The 16,551-nt window shown below is 45.5% G+C and overlaps 1 pseudogene; it reads left to right on the plus strand.

The window, feature by feature from the left end:
- Positions 1–12,124: 12,124 nt before the first annotated feature.
- Positions 12,125–15,284, plus strand: LOC148886034 (uncharacterized; annotated as a pseudogene).
- The last annotated feature ends 1,267 nt before the right edge of the window (positions 15,285–16,551 follow it).

Genomic DNA, 16,551 nt, shown 5'->3' on the forward strand with positions numbered 1-16,551 from the left:
GCTCCTCTTTGGGCTCATTCGTCTTCCTTATTGTGTCCCTCCTTCCTGGGTAGTTGGAAAAGAGGAGGGAGAAATTGAAGAAAACCAGCCCCCTCACCAAAACAAGAGATTCTATGCAGAGTAAATAGAGAGGGAAAAAGGAACAAATTGTCATATCTTGTCACAAATGTATGCCATTATATCTGCATGGGATAAGTCTGAAACGGAGAGAGGAAGGGAGTCAAAGAAACATTAAAAAAAATAGGTTGGGCAGACCGAGAGAGCTGTGTGTTACATTTCCAAACAAGCAGCAAATGAAAGATGCAAAACAGTTAAAGGTAAAGCCAAAGGCTTATGCAATTTTCAATTGTTGTTCAGGGCAGTTTTGTTCTATTTTTAGAAATCCAGTTCGAAATGTATTTCAATTTATCATAACACAAATTTAAATGCAGCTATACAATATACTTGTCATGTGTTTTTCCAAAATCACGATGGAGACAAAAACAGAAATATTGACTTTCATAGTGGGACGTTTATACGTGTCAGCCATCATTTGTGAGCAAGATGATATTGTACAATTTTAACTATTCATCATAGTGTGAGGTATCCAACTGAAAAACTTTATTTTTTCATAATTCATACATTTTAACGATGAGGGGTGACAACAAACTCTTTAAGCAACAGAATTGGACAGGAGTCAACATAAATGTCAGAAAATTTGCAAAAATGTGTAACCATTATTTGAAATTCACGATGACGTAGGTACCTGTGTGTCTTGATTTAAAAGCACAATGTAAAATTTTACGTTTTTATAAGGAGCAAGGAAAATCAAGTAGTATTCATGTTTTAGAAACTGGGAACCAGAGTTTGAGTGTTTGGTAATTTGGTTCTTTGACCACTATGGAGATGAGCAGTGATCACCAAATATTTCGCATAAAAAAGAGCAAGCTATGGAAGCTGCTCAGACCATCTATTTAATCTTGCTTCTTTTATTGTTATCACCAGAGACTTTCACAAAAAAAATGTAAGTATTAACTGATAAAGATATTTTCATCGTACAATAGCGTGTCACGTTCAAGCAGCAGCAGGCTGGAGGTGAGCAACCTGACCGCTAAACCAGTCATTCAATTGCTCTACGGGAGAGCCAAGAGGTTATTTCATAGAAGAGAAGGACATTAAAAGCCTACAGCTACTCGAGGACAGGGAGGAAATACATAAACAACAACCGGATGCAGAGAAATATGTGGGTTTTTTTTCCTGCAGTGGCTTTAAACTTGGTGGAAATGCCCAAATCGTCATCTTTGGTCTCGCTTGTCATAATACTACTACTACTAATAATACTACTACTACTACTACTACTAATACTACTACTACTACTAATAATAATACATTTCATTTCTAGGTGACTATCAAACTCTCAAGGTCACTTTAAAGTCACAGGATAAGTTTTTCTGTGGGAGAACAGCAGCAGACACGCGCCAGCGTTCACTAAACCTGGAAGTAACGCAAATAGATAGAAAACTAGCTCGCTAATACATAGCTAATGGATAGTAAGCCAGCTAGCTAGCTAATAAATAGCTAATATATAGCCAGCTAGCTGAATAGATAGCTAATAGATAATCAGCTAGCCAGCTAATAGATAGTAAGCTAGCGAGCTAATAGATAGTTAATAGATAGCCAGCTAGCTGGATAGATAATTTGTTCATAAATTGAGGAGCGTCTGTATCAATTTTTTAAATATCATTGCAGGCTTAAAAAAATAGTTTTGATGATGAATTTAGGTTTGTTTTTGTTAGCATTGCATCACACGTCACTGATTTCACAGAAAAAAAACAGTGTCAAGCTTTTCCAAAAATATCAAGTCTCCAATTTGGAGTGACACACACCAAAGAGCTCATCCTACTCATATCTTATACCAAACAGCTCATAGGTCCTTAGGAAATAAAAATGAGTTTATTAATAGCTCATTTCACCACAGAGTTCATAAAAAGTATTTTGACCACACTTTCAGGGAGATGTGGTTGACATTGCTTTCTGGATAATTAAAATGAATGTATGCAATTTTTCTCTGGGATAAGTGCACCAACTTTTGAGACTTCGAAACAAATTACTTTTTTTGTGGTTTGAAAGCTTGGTAGGGTGTTCGTGGCATGCATATCACAGTTAGAGGGAAAAGAGGCTGAGACTGAGTACAGCAAATAAGAAGTTCTGCTTGAGTGCTTCTGAATGTATGCATATCCTGAAGTGGAGGCGCACAACATCGCCTTTGCAGTTTCACAACTTCACACTGCAAGCTTTCGGCTCACACTTCTTTACTCTTGCTTTACTCTCTCTTTCTTCGACACCTCCCTTCCCCCATCTCTTTATATGTCCAGCTGGCTGTGCCACAAAGACTTTGTCCCCTGGTTTCAAATTATCCCTCAAACTCCCACTTGCTTTGTTGTGCTCATTTTCCCACCACCCATACAATGTGTTTTGCTACAAAAATTAAAACGAGGAAAGCAATGGCCGGGGGTTGGGGGAATTATTTATATGTGTGTGTGTGTGTGTGTGTGTGTGTGTGTGTGTGTGTGTGTGTGTGTGTGTGTGTGTGTGTGTGTGTGTGTGTGTGTGTGTGTGAGAGTGTATGCCTGTGTGTGTGTGAGTGTGTGTGTGTGTGTGTGTGTGTGTGTGTGTGTGTGTGTGAGTGTATGCCTGTGTGTGTGTGTGAGAGTGAGTGTGTGTGTGTGTGTGTGTGTGTGTGTGTGTGTGTGTGTGTGTGTGTGTGTGTGTGTGTGTGTGTGTGTGTGTGTGTGTGTGCATGTTTCCATACTAATGGGGTGGAATTACAGAGCTGATTTCGTGTGAAAAAATTTGTGAGAGCAAATATATCAGACAAGGAAAACTATTGGATAGTCTAAATTGAGTATTTAAGGATTAGTTTAGCCTTTATTAGACTCACAGTGGAGAAATATACATATCACAAAAGCAAAGTTATAAAAGGAAGAGGAAAGGAAAAGAAGGAGAAAAGCAAAATAAAAGTTTCTGTAAAGGCAGCCACTCTCACGGCGTCATCTTGTAGTGGAAACAAAAAATAAATAAATAACGTATAACTGGAGAGACTCGTCCTCGCCCACCTGCGACCACTGGCAAGCTCATCACTGGACTGGTTACAGTTTGCCTCCCAGCCCAGCATTGGTGTGGAGGACACCATCACCTTCTCCTCCACTCTGTGCTGCTGCACCTGGAGAATGCTGTGAGCACGGTGAGGATCACATTCTTTGATTTCTCCAGTGCCTTCAACACCATCCAGCCAAATCTACTGGGGGACAAGCTGCGACATGCCGGAGTGGACCACTACCTCACATTTTGGATTACAGATTACCTCAAAATCATGACACATTATGTGAGGGTAAAGAACTGTAAGTTGGACAGGCTTCTCTGCAGCACTGGATCGTCGCAAGGGCCAGTCCTGGCTCCATTCCTCTTCACCATCTACTCCTCGGACTTCAATTACAACACCCCAACCTGTCACCTTCAGAAGTTGTCTGACGACTCAGCTATTATCAACCTCATTACAGAGGGAGACGATCGGGAGTACAGGGGACTTTGTAAACTGGTGCCAGCAGAATCACCTCCAGATGAACACCGGGAAAACCATGGAGCTCGTTGTGGATTTCTGCATGTAACAATCCTCACCTGCACCGTTGAACATCCAGGGTACGGACATTAAGAGGGTGACCTCCTACAAGTACCCGGCCGGGTGTTACTCTCAACAATGAACTGGACTGGACTGCAAACATGGATGCCCTAATCAAAAAGGGACCGATTCGCCTCTTCCTACTCAGGAAACTGGGGTCTTTTGGGGTTCAGGGGTCACTCCTAAAGACTTTCTATGACTCTGTGGTCGCTTCAGCCATCCTTTATGGAATTGTCTGCTGGTCAGGCAGAATCATCACCCGGGGCAGGAAAAGACTGGAGCGCCTGTTCAAGAGGGCCAGTTCTATCCTGGGCTGCTCGCCGGACTCTCTAGAGGAGGTGGGCAACAGATGGACGCTTGCTACTGTTGGGGTAATTCGCTACAAAAACATCTTTAAAAATTGCTTTCTATTCTTTGTTTCCTAATACGTCATATCCTGCCTTCCTTTACATGATGTCGCATCTACATTACGTCACATCCTATCGCGTCACGTCGCGGCAAGGAGTGGGCCATGTGTTGCTTCCAGTGAACAAAGCTCTCTTTTTCTTTCGGGAGTGTTCAGAAAGAGTGGGCTGTCCCTCCCTTCTGGTGTCCGTCTCTCAGGATTGATTCACGGGTGAGTTTCACCGCTAGCATGCATCTATGTTGAGTGAATGTATTGTGGAATTCTTTCGGCCAAAAGTAATTCTATTTACAGTTAATCTGCGTATCTTCGGCTAGTAATACGAATTTCGATCGAGTCAAGGCGGACCATCCTAATTCGAGCGGATATGTGGAGTTTTCGCACGTGACTGATTGACGCCATTTTGGGTCGAGACAAAGTCTGCTGCCACGCCGCCGGCGGACGTATTGTAAGACCGGGGAAGTTCCAGAAGGAGATTCATCAGAAGGGATGAAGTCCTGGAAGTTCGAGTGCGAGGTCTGGCAAAAAAATTATTTATTAATTATTGATTTATTAATTTGGAGCCAGCCGATTGTGTTCTTTTTTTGTTTAATTGCAGCTGCAATAGATCGTGGATTACCGTAACATTCATGCATTCATCAACACCAGCGCGTTATCAGCACTGCTAGCCATTGCTACGGGGTTTCCCACGGGGTATCATTGTCCGAGGGCAGTCCGTGGGGACAGAGAGGGGCCAGCTGAGGGGGGCCATTTGGAGGAGCCGTCTGTCTGTGATTTGTGTCTTTTGTCTTTTATCTTGTGTCTTTTGTCTTCCCTTTTTGTGCGTTTCATTGTGTGCTTTCGTGTATGTGCGTGCATTGTATTTGTGTATTTGTGTGTATGTGCGCGCGTTGTGTGAGATTAGCTGTAACAAAGGGACGGGGAGGGGAGAAGGGAGGGGTTGCACAGAGAGAGCAGGCCCACTCCTTCCTTCCTTATTCTCTGCCCTAAAGGGGTGGGTGTAAATTCACAACCGCATTCTAGGATCGGCAAATTAATTCGTTTGCGAATAGGTAAATAAACGTAAATAAAATGAATCAAGCGGTTGCGTTAACATTCACAAACGTATTGTGCAAAAACATTGTTCCTTCCTGCATGAAATATGCCGCGCAGTTCTCTTCTCCTTTCACAGGACGAGAGAATGTGCCCTGGGGAAAGAGCCTTGTCATTACAAGAGGACTCGAGGGGGGTGCCATGCAGACGACTATCCTGTCTCATCGGGAAACCTGTCCAACCATGCCAGCTCGACGTCTTCATGAATGACATGAGACTGTTTTTTTCCCATAGCTCTTTGAATTACCGTATTTTCACGACCATAAGACGCATATAAACGTCTCAGATATTTTTGAAAATGTGCGGTGCGCCCTAGAGTGCAGACGTATTAGAGGCCACCATGGGGCGGACGTGGTAGAGAACATGAGCGGGGATTTGTAGGCGTGGTTTGTGTAAACAAGAACAGGTATGTGCTTTATGCAGAACATTGCTGTTTTAACAACTCGGAAAATGGCAAAAAGACATGGTTATGAAGCTCAGTTTAAATTGAAGGCTTTCCAAGGTGGTCCGTCTTGGTGCTGGCGTTTTATGAAAATGTGCCATTTTTCCATCCGGGCCAGGACTACCGCAGCCCAGCAACGGCCGGCGTTTCCTGTTGTGCTTGGCTGCCATGCTAACGGAGAGAAACTCCCGCCGATGGTGATTTTTAAAAGAAATACTTTGCCTAAAGAGACATTTCCAGCAGGCGTCATTAATAAGGCAAATGAAAAGGGCTGGATGTTACGCCACAGTTTGCCAATGGATTGTGGATGCTTGGGCTAACGTGTCTGCTGGCACGGTAGTTCAAAGTCAAAGTCAGCTTTATTGTCAAATATGCTAATATACATGACATACAGCACAGATGAAATTAATGTCCTCTCTGACCCGGCCTGCAAGGCACTCATAACGTGGCTAAAAAGACATACAATTGACAACAGACAATACATGTAATTTCAGAATGTAAAATGAGGTAGTGTTCTCTGGAAAGTGAGGTAGGGACGTGATGTAAAGTGAGGTAGTGACATATGTAAAGTGAGGAAGTGACGTATATAAAGTGACATAATGTAGTAATACAAAAACAAACTAGAAAGGGTTGAAGTGAGGTCTTGCAGATAAAGATGAGAAAGAACAAAAAAAAATAGAGTTCAGGTGTATAGTGCAGCATGTTGCGTGTACTCAGAGTTCGGTGAGTGTGGCAGTGGGAAGGGGCAGGCTGGGCAGGGTTGGGAGTGAGTTGAGTCTCCGGACTGCCTGGTGGCAGAAACTGTCCTTGAGCCTGCTGGTCTTGGCTCGGAGACTCCGCAGTCTCCTACCCGATGGCAGCAGACTGAAGAGGCTGTGGGAGGGGTGGGTGGGATCGCCAGCGATCCTGATGGCTCTGCGGGTGAGGCGGGTGTTGTAAAGGTCCTGAAGGGGGGGGGGAGGAGAGACACCGATGATCTTCTCAGCTGTCCTCACGATACGCTGCAGAGTCTTACGGCAGGACACGGTGCAGGCGCCGTACCACACGGTGATACAGCTGGTCAGGATGCTCTCGATGGTACCGCGGAGAAGAAGAAGGATGTCGTGATGGGGGTCGGGGCTCCAACTCTTTTGAGCTTGCGGAGGAAGTACAGGCGCTGGTGGGATCTCTTGGCCATTGATGCCGTGTTGTGGCTCCAGGACAGGTTTTCGGATATGTGCACTCCCAGGAACTTGGTGCTGCTCACTCTCTCCACTGCAGCACCGTCGATGGTTAGTGGAGCATGCTGGGGGCGCACTCTCCTGAAGTCCACAACAATCTCCTTCGTCTTCTCCACATTTAGACGAAGATTGTTGTCCTTGTCCGTCCCCGTAGGCTGTCTCCTCGTCGTTGTTGATGAGGCCCACCACAGTTGTGTCATCCGCAAACTTTATGAAGAGGTTGGAGCTGGGTGATGATGGTGAGCAGTCGTGCGTGGGCACAACAGCCTGGCTCAGAGAGGTGTTGAAGATGTCCGTGAAGACATCTGTGAGCTCCACAGCGCAGTCAATGTAAAAGGTTCTAAGCTTTTTTATTCCGGCTCGTAGGTTAAGCCCAAACCTACTAACCCTCCCCCCTCCCGAAACAAACCCAAATGATTGTAACAACGATGATTAAACTTGATCCAGGTGTGATACCAATTGCAACAGCGTGAAAAATGAAATGAGGGAAAGCTGCCGTACAAGCGCAGTGTCCGTTTCCCGTGTCTCCGATTCTGAAAAAGAATGAAAGCGGTTGGCCTTGGGAAGCCTAGAGTCCGCTTCTTTCGCAGTTACTCGTCGGAGACGAAGAAGGAACGGAGGAAGACCGGGTGGACTACGCAAAAGTAGCTAGGATTACTTAGCTCGAGGCAGTGAGAACCTGGACGAATTTCTCTCAGTGATCGGCTCGCGTAAAAACGGGAAGTTAGAAAGGAAGAACTTGCGGCCGGCGACCGAGTAGAGCAAGGGCAGAGTGGCGGAGCGGCGGAGGGGGACCTCGCGTGCCCTTCCTCGTTTCGCTCACACTATTCTCTCTCTCTCGCGCTCCCGCTTGCCCGCGGGGACTCCCCCCCCCCCTTCCCTCAAACGGCAGTTACCGGGAGGGCTGAATTACGGGCACAAAATCAAAAGAGGGCGGGAGGAAGGAGTGAGCGTCGTTCCTACCTTCCCTTGTCCGATTTCCCGATTCGATTTTCCCGTCGCTGACATACCCCTATATAAAGCTAATGTGTTCATGGAGTTGTGGAAACACGCTTTTCGGGTTGGCATGGTTGAAATCGCCAGCCAGGATAAGGAAAGCAGTATGGCACTAAATCCCCTTGGCAGGTAGAATGGCCGACATTTTATGACCATAAGCTCCATCAGTGGTGAGACGTTTGCATGCATACCAGAACAGCGTTGCGGCACCAGGCATCACTTATGTAAACACAGAGTCCCCTGCCGCGAGTCTTTCCCCCCCTCGACGAGCGCTCGTTCTGCCTGGAAGCTAGCTAGCTGGGCTAGCTGGATAGCACTGTCCGGTATGCTGTCGGTCAGCCATGTTTCCATAAACACAAGGGCACAACACTCACCCACGGTCTTGGAAGTTGAGCAGAGAAGTCTTCTGTAGTCCATTTTATTGTACAGCGAGCACACGTTAGCCAGGGTGATGGCAGGAATGGTCGGACTTTGGGGGCTAGCCGCGAGCCTAGTGCGGATACCACACGCTTTCCCCTCTTCTGTTTCCTCATATAGCGCCTCCACTCTGGGTTGGATGCAGGAGTGGGGGTTGGTGGAAGAGTGGCGGTCAATGGACGGTCGCCTCCTCCCTTCAGCTGGTTTTGGTTTTAAAAGTGAACTGCCGATGTCGAGCAGAACCTCACGGGAGTAGGTACGCCTTGGGTGTAGCGAGGCAGAGGGGAGACGAACATTTACACGAGTGAGACAAACATAATAAACACGTAAACACCAATTTGCCGGGAGAGAGAGGAGCCGCTGCGTGTTAACGCGCCGCCACTTGGGAAAAAAAGAGCTCAAGTATATGATAGTCGTGCTTGTGCCAGCACTTAGATTTTAACATGGAGTTCTCCTTCCCACACACACGCTGACCGAGACTCCGCGGAAGGCGGGCAATTGGAAATGAATCGATCGGCGGAAAATTCTCATCCCTGGCTGTGTGAGTCTCCGCCGTCCCTCATTGTGGGCCGTCCACTTACCGTGGGTGGAGTACGCACACAACACCCTCTTCAGCCACAGGTCGGTCCACGTTCATATCGCCTTATGGCTACCTGTTTCCGACGCAGGAGGGCCAGATGGAGGTTCCGTCGGTGCAGCACCAGCTCCGGCGGGCCCATCGATGGAGACTTTTCCGAGCTCAACGACGCGACTCCGCCAGGCTTTGTTTACATTTCTAAGCCCCGCCTCTCAGGCCGCGGAGGTGGTCTCGCGATAATTTACCATAAGAACTGGAAAGTCCTCCAAGTTTCACTCCCGGAAACCCTATCATTCGAATGCCTTGCATGTAAAATTTCTGGACCCTCTCCCACCATCATAGCCACTGTATACCATGCACCAAAACCACATTGTGTCTTTCTAAAATAATTGTCTGATGTCCTCACACACCTCTCCACCATGTGACGAAATGTAATTATTCTCGGGGACTTCAACATTCGCATGGAATATTCCACTCTTCCCCTCACTCACCTCCTCACTTGACAGCTTTGGTCTGCATCAATTCAATTCAAATTTCCCACCCACATAAAAGGCCACACCCGGACCTCATTTGAATGTCTGGCCTTACCCCAATGAATTGCACAGCAAATGAACTTCCTATAACAGACCATTTCGTGGTTTCATTCAACGTTTCCATCACCCTCTCTCTTCCCAAACCACCCCGCATCATCACATATCGCAACATCAAGGACATCTACGCTGCCACGCGCTCCGAGATGATTGCCACCCTGACTCCGGACTACAACTCATCCCTTGATGAACTTGTTTCCCGGTACAACGCGGACCTCACAAACACCCTCAACGCCCTTGCTCCTGTAAAGTCCCGGTATGTCTAATTTACCTGGTCTGCCCGCTGGTTCACCGCCCATCTCCGCTCCATCAAGACAAAAACTCGGCAACTGGAAAGACTTTACAGGAAGACCGGTCCCACTACTCACAAGGACTTGTACACAGCTCACCTCACCCATTACAAGGAGACAATCTCACGCGCAAAATCGCAATATTACTCTGGACTCATTGACTCTAATCCTGGAAACACAGGGGTGCTCTTTTCCCTCTATCACAAAATCCTACAACCTCCTATCTCTTTCCCCTCACACTTTTATTGCTCTGATACATGCAATGCTTTGATTATGTTTTTTGCGAAAAGATCAACAAAATCCATCAGCACCTCGGGTCCTCTGTCCCCCCTCTCCCAGCCTCTCTACTCCTTCCCAACTACTTTCCGCTTTTGAACTCCCCCATCCCTCTATAATCTCAGACATTATCACCAAATACAAGAATTCCTCCTGTCAAGTCCTGCCTACCCTCTCTTCTCCCATTTATTTCAACCATTATTCACTCCTCATTATCAACTGGAATTGTTCCTATCCCACTCAAAACCGCAGCTGTTACTCCAATCCTGAAAAAACCTGGCTCAGATCCAAATGATTTCAATAACTTACTTCCAATTTCCTACCTTCCATTCATCGCCAAAATCCTTGAAAAAACAGTTGCGTCCCAGCTTCACTCTCACCTCACTCACAATAACCTTTACGAACAATTCCAGTCAGGTTTCCACCCCTGCCACAATACTGAATCGGCCCTCATAAAAATCACAAATGATCTTTTCATGGCAGCCGATGCCAGTTCACTCTCCATCCTCATCATTCTCGACCTGACCACAGCTTTTGACACCATTTCCCACCCTATCCTGCTCGACAGACTTTCCACCCTAGGCATCACACACACACCACTTCGCTGGTTTCACTCTTATCTCTCTGATCGCTCACAATTTATCTAAATCAACTCGTTCACCTCACAGTCCTGTGTCCTCTGGTGTGCCCCAAGGGTCTGTCCTGGGGCCACCTCTCTTTATTATCTACCTACTTCCTCTTGGCAATATTTTCCGTAAGTTTGGCATTCACTTTCACTGCATCGCAGATGACACGCAACTCTACCTCTCCAGCAAACCCAACGCCTTTCTTCCACCTTTTTCCCTCTCACTTTGCCTCTCATAAATTAAATCCTGGCTTTCCCATAACTTTCCCAAGCTTAACGGTGAAAAAACTGAATTTATCGTTGTCTGTACCAAATCCACCCAACACAAAACTAACAGTTTCTCTGTCACCATTGACAGTTCAACCGTGTCCTCCTCCCTTTGGGTCAAGATCCTGGGTGTCATCCTCGATAGCTCACTATCTTTTCACTCCTATATAAATAACATAACTCGGTCTGCTTATTTCCACCTCCGTAATATTAACCATCTCCGTCCCTCGCTCACCCCTCACTCCGCTGCTATCCTTATCCACAGTCTCGTCACTTCCCGCATCGATTATTGTAACCCACTTCTCTTCGGTGTCAATCAGAAATTTCTCCATAAACTCTAACTCGTCCAAAATTCTTCAGCCCGGATCATCACTAGAACCCCCTCCTTTCACCACATCACCTCTGTCCTCCAGCAGCTCCACTGGCTCCCTGTTAAACATCGAATCAAATTCAAAATATTTCTGTTTACATTCAAAGCCATCCATAACCTTGCCCCTCCCTATCTTTCTGAGATGCTTCAAATCTCCGTTCCCTCTCGGTCCCTCAGATCCTCATCTTCCCTTCACCTCTATGTGCCCTCTGCCCGTCTCACCATGATGGGATGCAGAGCTTTCAGCTGCTCTGCTCCCAAACGCTGGAATTCACTTCCACCAAACATCAGTAATATTGACTCCCTCCCTATTTTTAAGTCCCACCTCAAAACCCATCTGTTTAAAATTGCTTTCAATGTCTAGTTCAATCTGCTATTTTATTATTTATCATTTTACTTATGGTTTTATTGTTATGTGCTTTGTTTTATTGTTTTTATTGTCAAGTGTCCTTGGGTGTTTTGAAAGGCGCTTGAAATTAAATGTATTATTATTATTATTATAGAGGAAGCCCGGGATGAATCGCAGGGAAATAATGGCTGAGGAGAGAAAACCGCTCTCCAACAAAAGCTAATACAAGCGTTGAGGGGGGCAAGAGACTAAATATTTTAGGGAAGCAAAGTTGGAATGTGATACCGATGTGGTAGTTGACCACAGTTTTATCAGAATGGGAACTGATAAAGAAGCAGCAATTATTATAGGAATATTTTGTAAAATAAGGAAAGAACCATGACAAATCCAGAAGATCTGGTTGGAAATTGACAACCAAAACGCGAGATGGTACGCCAACGACACCTGTAAAAATTTGCCAGAAAGAAAATGATCTCCAGTTTGCTCAGCACTGGGCAGGGGAAGACGGAAAGTCCCCCCGTTAAGATTAGATTTGCCCCACCGCGCCTAGGAATGAAAGCTGTGAAGATTGGTATTCCCCTAAAACTCCCTTGACCTTCAATTGTAAGGTTGAGTCACCTGATGACCGGCAGGAGAGAGAAAAATACCCATTACCACAAAGGAAAATACCTAGAGGAAAGAAAAGATAATCAAGTTTCCCAAAAAAGACACAAATCCCGAGGGATAGAACCAAAGATTGCATTCCGAAAATAAGTGTGAACCCTTGTTATTGGAATACCGAAAAGAATTGCCCAAACCCATACCATGTATTAAGCTTTGCTTGGAAGATACCCGACGGGGATTTTGTTAGTATTCGACGAACTAAGCATGATGTGCATTATGAACATTGGCTGAACGAGACCCTTTCCTGGGTATGGGAATACAATTGCAAGTATATCATTCAGAAGAAATTCAGGGAAAAGAGCCCAAAGAATATCAATTAAAACCTACCAAAGCGGAGTATTGGACACAACGCCTGCCGACGATGGACGATTTGAAATCGGTACCCAAAGGAGACTTCGATGCCATAGACCAGGGGTCGGGAACCTTTTTGACTAAGAGAGCCATTAAAGTAAAATATTTAGAAATGTTTTTCAGCGAGAGCCTCACGCACACGCGCACATACAAACGCTCGTGTGCGCGCGCGCACACACAAACGCTCGCATGCCCGCACGCACACACACGAGCACGCGCGGCCACTTTTCAACAAAATATCAGAATGTATTAATTAAAATAACTTTGTGATAGTACTCACCGTTAACATGGATGGTTTTCCGTTCCTTGTGTTTGGTAAAAATCCAGGAAAACGATCGGAATGAAATTCAATTTGCCGGTCCAGAGGCGAAGTTATTGCTAGCTAGCCTGCACACCGCTCATAAGCTTCCACACTTGCTATCTGCAATCTACTTCTCGCAGAAGTATGTCGATGCTAACGTTAACATGGGGCTTGTTAAAATGTCACTGACATTCGACTGTTTCATCAATGGTATTGTTTCATTGCAAATTACAATCAGACATTTTCTCTCCTCTAATGCTCCGGTGCACTCACACTGAAGTGCACAAGTTGGGCTTATTTAAAGGGGCGTTTACCTATTTCAACATGACGGCCACTATCATCCAATCAACATGGCGCTTTCGGCCATTCTAGGTCAGTGTCATCCAATCAAAATTGCGCTTTCCGCCAACTGCAGCCCCAACGGGAAATGAACGACGAAAAAAACGACAATATGTATTATAATATGTAATATTTATCGGCGAGCCATATGCAATCATCAAAAGAGCCATATATGGCTCGCGAACCATAGACCAATGCGTGGTGAAGCGGATATATGACGCACTTCACATACGAGGCTTAAGAGTGTGGACAACGGGCATTTCACCTAGATGCCCTCTTGAATAACTTCAAAGCACCATTTTCACCCGTTGGATTTACAACTGCACCAGCCTGAAGGCTAACAAAACTATAAAAGGTGTACTGCAAACGTGGAGCGAAGTATACACAAGCGACTACAGCTGAACATGGTGGGGATTCACAGGAAATGAGATAAGAATGTATGTGACCCCTGTCTGAAGGAATCAGCAAATTACTGGGTTAAATACCAGTACCTCGCAACAGTATATTCCAGAGAGCAAGACATAAGACCACTGTACACTTCCAGATTGTATGCTAATCCTAGACCATGGTCGATGGATGACCTGTGACAAAAATAGGTATACCGAAAGTTGTACCATACAAATCGCAAGAAGACCTTGCGGCGAAGTACCAGTCTGGACTGATTTTTGTTCCAATAAATATCCCGACAAAGAATGTGCCGGCATTGAAGGAGCAGTCTGGACAAAGAAACAAGGAATCTGGATAAGAAAGAGTCCCCCTAGTAGATCAGACTGTACCCGTTGGAAAAAAGACTACGGACTAGGGAAAACAAGTCACATGTTAATCCCGAAGCAAACCAACGCATTGATACACGGACACGGGGCATTTATACGGTTCGCGATCACCTCGCCAATGCCGGATGATTGCCTCAACTCGCCACCGTACCTGGATCTTCATTTGATGCGCGTAAATTTATGTTATCTTCCGGGATTGCGTAATTTTGCACCCTCGTGTGCCATTTGCTTTTTGGCGTAGTAAGCGGGTCGGATCACCCCCTGCCTTCTTACTCACTGTGTTTTCTTTGATTTGTGAATAAACATCCTGCTTGGGTAGTACGTGTCTGCTTTGGGATCCCAAACATTCCACTACGTTCCGACGATTCAGCTGCCGTCACTCTCGCTCGGAACGTGACAGCTACGGATGACTCGGCTACAGGATGTTCTTTTCTCTTAAAATATCTATCCAATGACACTTGCTCTCACTTCCACGGTCACATCACTAGATTTCACAGCCTCCTTATTCTTTAATATCGTACTGATTGTAGATTTTGCCATGCTGTATTCCCTCGCCAGATCACTTGCACACCTCCTTCATATTTTGTGATTATTTCTTTCTTAAATGCAATAGTTGTACGCACTACTTTTCTTTTGTCACTTTAAGCAGCACTTACTATCTTTGGAGGCATGATTAGGGGCTAAAACTCTTCGTACATCTATATTAAACGCTAGAGCAAAATGCAGCACGTCCACTAGCGACAACAGTTGGTCACGGAGAGAGCGATACACTCGTGCGCCGCTGAGCTCCCCACCCTCGCGTACGCACTCACGCGTGGGAATTGCCGTTCGAACACCGATTGATGTTCGAACGCCGAAGCAAGAATATCTCAAATATTTTGTTCGAACATTGAGGCGTTCGAGAACCGAGGTACCACTTTTTGTGCATCTTCTTCTCGCACACCAGCTACCTTCATGTCCTTTTTGACCACATCCATAAACCTCCTCTTCGGTCTTCCTCTTGGTCTCCTGCCTGGCAGTTCAAGGCTCAGCATCCTTCTCCCGATATAGGTGGTCTCTCTCCTCTGGACATGTCCAAACCATCTCAGTCTGGCCTCTCTGACTTTCTCTCCAAAGCCTCTAATATGAGTTGTCCCTCTAATGTACTCATTCCTGATCCTATCCAACCTGGTCACTCCCAAAGAAAACCTCAACATCTTCAGCTCTGCTACCTCCAGCTCTGCTTCCTGTCTTTTCTTCAGTGGCACTGTCTCCAGTCCAAACATCATGGCTGGTCTGACCACGGTTTTATACACTTTTCCTTTCATCCTAGCTGAAACCCTTCGTTCACACATCACACCTGACATTTTTCTCCAGCCGCTCCAGCCTGCCTGGACACGCTGCTTCACCTCTTTTCCACACTCTCCATTGCTCTGGACAATTGACCCCAAGTACTTAAAATCCTCCACCTTCTTTATCTCTTCCCCCTGTACCATCACTCTTGCACTTGGATCCCTCTCATTCACACACATATATTCCGTCTTGCTGCGACTGATCTTCATTCCTCTCCTTTCCAGAGCATATCTCCACATCTCTAGTTTCTCCGCCACCTGTTCCCTGTTCTCGCTACAGATCACAATGTCATCTGCAAACATCATGGTCCAAGGAGATTCTTGTCTAACATCGTCTGTCAGCCTGTCCATCACCATAGCAAACAAGAAGGGGCTCAGGGCTGACCCCTGGTGGAGTCCCACCTCCACCATGAATTCCTCAGTCATACCGACAGCGCACCTCACAACTGTCTTACAGTCATGATACATGTCTTGCACCGCTCTGACATACTTTTCCGTCACTCCAGACTTCCTCATGCAATGCCACAGCTCTTCTCTGGGCACCCTGTCGTACGCTTTCTCCAGATCTACAAAGACACAATGCAATTCCTTCTGACTTTCTCTGTACTTCTCTATCAGCATTCTTAAAGCAAACATTGCATCTGTCGTACTCTTTTTTTTGGCATGAAGCCACACTGCTGCTCACAAATGTTCATTTCTGCTCTTAGTCTAGCTTCAACTACTCTTTCCCAGAGTTTCATTGTATGGCTCATCAACTTTATTCCTCTGTAATTAGTACAACTCTGCACATCTCTTTTGTTCTTAAAAATGGGCACGGGTACACTTCGTCTCCATTCTTCAGGCATCTGTTCATCCTCTAAGATCTTGTTGAATAACCCAGTCAGGAACACCACCGCCACTTCTCCATACCCTCATGAATGAATATAATAATAATAATAATAATAATAATAATAATAAATATGCATTTCATTGATAAGCACCTTTCAAAACTCTCAAGGACACTTACAGGGTATATGCAGCCCAATTTGTGTATTTCTGAAGTGTACACTTCTGTACAAAGATTAACGGGGTAATGAACTATTGTTATCCTCAATGACTGTGACAATTAAATAAAAGGTTCTTTTGTGAGACAGCTACAGACTATGTCTCTTTGTCACTGGCATGTTGCCTGTCCTTATGGTGTTCGGTCTTCACAAAAACAAAAAGCAGTAATTGTTAATT

Source organism: Hippocampus bargibanti, linkage group LG16 (genome assembly GCF_051943395.1).
Source record: "Hippocampus bargibanti isolate YZ-2025 linkage group LG16, ASM5194339v1, whole genome shotgun sequence".
In the NCBI taxonomy this organism is placed as follows: Eukaryota; Metazoa; Chordata; class Actinopteri; order Syngnathiformes; family Syngnathidae; genus Hippocampus; species Hippocampus bargibanti.